The following is a 2,617-nucleotide window of genomic DNA, read 5'->3' on the forward strand; positions in this document are numbered from 1 at the left end:
CGAGAATGCCTCCGGGGGTGGGTCAGTTTGGGGCTCGGGTGCCGCTGGAATTTCCCATTGTCGCGCATGCAGTGGCCCCCAGACCTGCAAGTGCCTCCTCTCTCCGGAGGTGTGCGGAGCCTTTGTGTGCCAGGTGAGTGGAGCCTCCTCCCCCCGCCAGCCCGCCCGCCCGCCAGCTCTGCGCAGCCAGCCCGGAGCTGCAGGCAGGTGCTGCGAGTCTTGGCTGAACTTCCCATTCTCCTCGGGCATGTGGGGGAAGGGCATGCTGGATGCACTTGAACTGCTAGATCCAATTGGAACCTACCTGGACTGAGAGCCTCTAAATTCTGCTGGGCTCAGAGTAAAGCCCTTCCTCCTTCTCTCCCTTCCATTTTTCTTGCCCTCCCTCCTTCCTTCCTTATTTTGCTTTTGGATTAGTTCCTGTCTTCTGAGTACTTACAATACCAGTGTCATTTAGAACTTTGGGTTCCTCCGCCTAAAACTGCATCCTTTTCAGCCCCAGAGAAAAGTCCCTGGTCCGTTCAAAACAATATGAAGAGTCCGCTTGTTGTGGAGCAGTAAAAGAATCAGTTTTGGAGCTGGAAGGCACCTTTGGAGATTCATTGGACCACTCTAATTTTAGTTCCCGCTCTGGAAAAAGAAATCAGAGCAGCTTTCATTTCCGTGCTAGGGGGCGGGAGGGGGGTGGTCGAGAGGGAGAGAAGAGATGTTTGTCCTATTAAAAGAGGAGGACAAATGCCCAAGTTAGGTCAGTAGCAGAAAACAACAAAAGTAATGATTGTAGGCAATGAGGGAAAAGAAGTTTCTGGAAAATGGTCCTATCTGCTTTGGACATACCTGTGTTTATAATGATGAGAAAAAGCCTGGAGGGCAAAGACCACAGCCCATGCCTGGCGTAGTCTGAATGTTTTGCCTGGCACGTGGTGCAGGGTGTATAAACTGATATAAATGAAACCTGTGAGCAGGTGAATCCAGAAGGGTCATCCCTTTCCCCACCCTCTGTGTCATGTAACTGACCTTGAAGACTCTGAAGACCACTGGCAGATAACCTCGGAAAGAAAAGACAGGGAGAAGGGCTCTCTCTCAGGCTGGGGTATGCTGAGTGGAACACATCAAGGCAAAGCAAGGAAAACAAACCTTGAAGGTAGATAGTGAGCAAGTCACGTGTCATCTTATTTCATCCCATGCTTTGAGGTCTTTGGAGACAAGCCACTAAATAAATAGACAATAATTTAAAACTCACGCTAGCCTGGGAACTTCGTTTCTTTGCCATTAAATAGCAGGTGCGAGTTTAGAGTTGGCCCCTTGAGTCCCCCTCATTCCTAAATTCAGGAGGTGTCAAACCTTCATGTTCTTTTAATGGTTGTGGTTTCTGGATAGTTTTCAAGGGGAAACCCTAAAAATCACGAGTTTCGGTAGGCTAGGCTGGAGGGAGAAGGCTGAGTGCTGGGGCTCAGATTGCACTTGAGAGGAAAACACACACCTTCCAAGGTAACCTGATCAAGAAAGGCCGAGGCCGGGAACGTGGGCCTGTTCCTTGTTATCAGAACAGCCACTGTGGCCTGAGGTTCTGAATCCTTCTTGTTACCCAACCCCAACACGAAAAGCAATTAGAGAACAGAGGTGGGGTATGAGGGCAGTCAGGAGACCGCAATCCTCAGTAATTTAAGGGTTTCAAGAATGGGGTCATTGGAGAGAGGTACATACCTCGATGTTTGCACACCTGTATTTGTGTTCGTTCTACTTTGCAGAGACCCCAAAGGTACCCCTTGCAGAGGGAGTGTGGCTATGAAGGCCAAGAGAAACTTTCCCTCTCTCCCTTAAGTTTCCGACTAAGGAGGTTGTCTGCATTTTGTTTCCAGCATGTTTTCAGGGAGCATGGAAATGCCTCTCCGAATGGGCTCGGGTCACACCTTGCTCTTTTATTTAATTATGCAAGTGTTATTTAACAACACGGAGCAGATGCAGAAGCAAGCATTCCTACTTCAAAAATAGTCCTTTTGGAATCACAAGGAATTAAGTGACTTGAAGACCTACTGTCTTTATGACATGGGTCACCTCCCTTTTCCAGCTCTTTTGAAATGGATGTACTTTCTGTAGGATAGAGCTGCTATTTTCCAGTTCTCCTGAAAACAGTTTTGATTGACAGGGAGCTATTGAGAAACCCTTGCTAACTCTTCCAAAAAAAAAAAAAAAAAAAAAAATCTGAGTTGCTTCTCCAACCACCTGAAACTTTAATTTTGGTTTCTTCCCTTCCGTCTTTTATTTGCACAGATGAATACTCAGGCAGGGTGGAAAGGACCCAAATAAAATAGTGCTCTCAGCAGGCCTCTGTTTGGTTCCTCTCAACAAGACAGTGAAGTGCCTTCCTTCTCCCTGCTTTGGGAATGGATTTAACTGCCATGTAAACTCGGTGTCAATTGGAGTGCCAGTGGCAAGGAGTTAAAATAAGCGAGATTTCAGTTTTCATCATTATGACTTTAAATGATGATTGCTAGACACTCCTAGTACAGGCCTGGGTCACCTTGGGTGACCCAAAGGTTGTTAGTTCATTAGAATAAATACTAGCGAAATATTATCTGGGGCTAATGATGATTTAACTTGGTTCTTTCAGTTC

General features: G+C 46.9%; 1 protein-coding gene across 1 annotated transcript in view; it reads left to right on the plus strand.

Annotated features, from left to right (window-relative positions):
* ZFHX3 (zinc finger homeobox 3) overlaps positions 1 to 2,617 on the plus strand; it is a 237,774-nt gene continuing 235,157 nt past the window's right edge. Inside the window, exon 1 of the mRNA XM_011382599.2 lies at positions 1 to 133. The gene's annotated coding sequence lies outside the window, so the exon portion shown is untranslated. The remainder of the gene's footprint in view (positions 134 to 2,617) is intronic.

The sequence above is a fragment of the Pteropus vampyrus genome, unplaced genomic scaffold (genome assembly GCF_000151845.1).
Source record: "Pteropus vampyrus isolate Shadow unplaced genomic scaffold, Pvam_2.0 Scaffold483, whole genome shotgun sequence".
Lineage (NCBI taxonomy): Eukaryota > Metazoa > Chordata > Mammalia > Chiroptera > Pteropodidae > Pteropus > Pteropus vampyrus.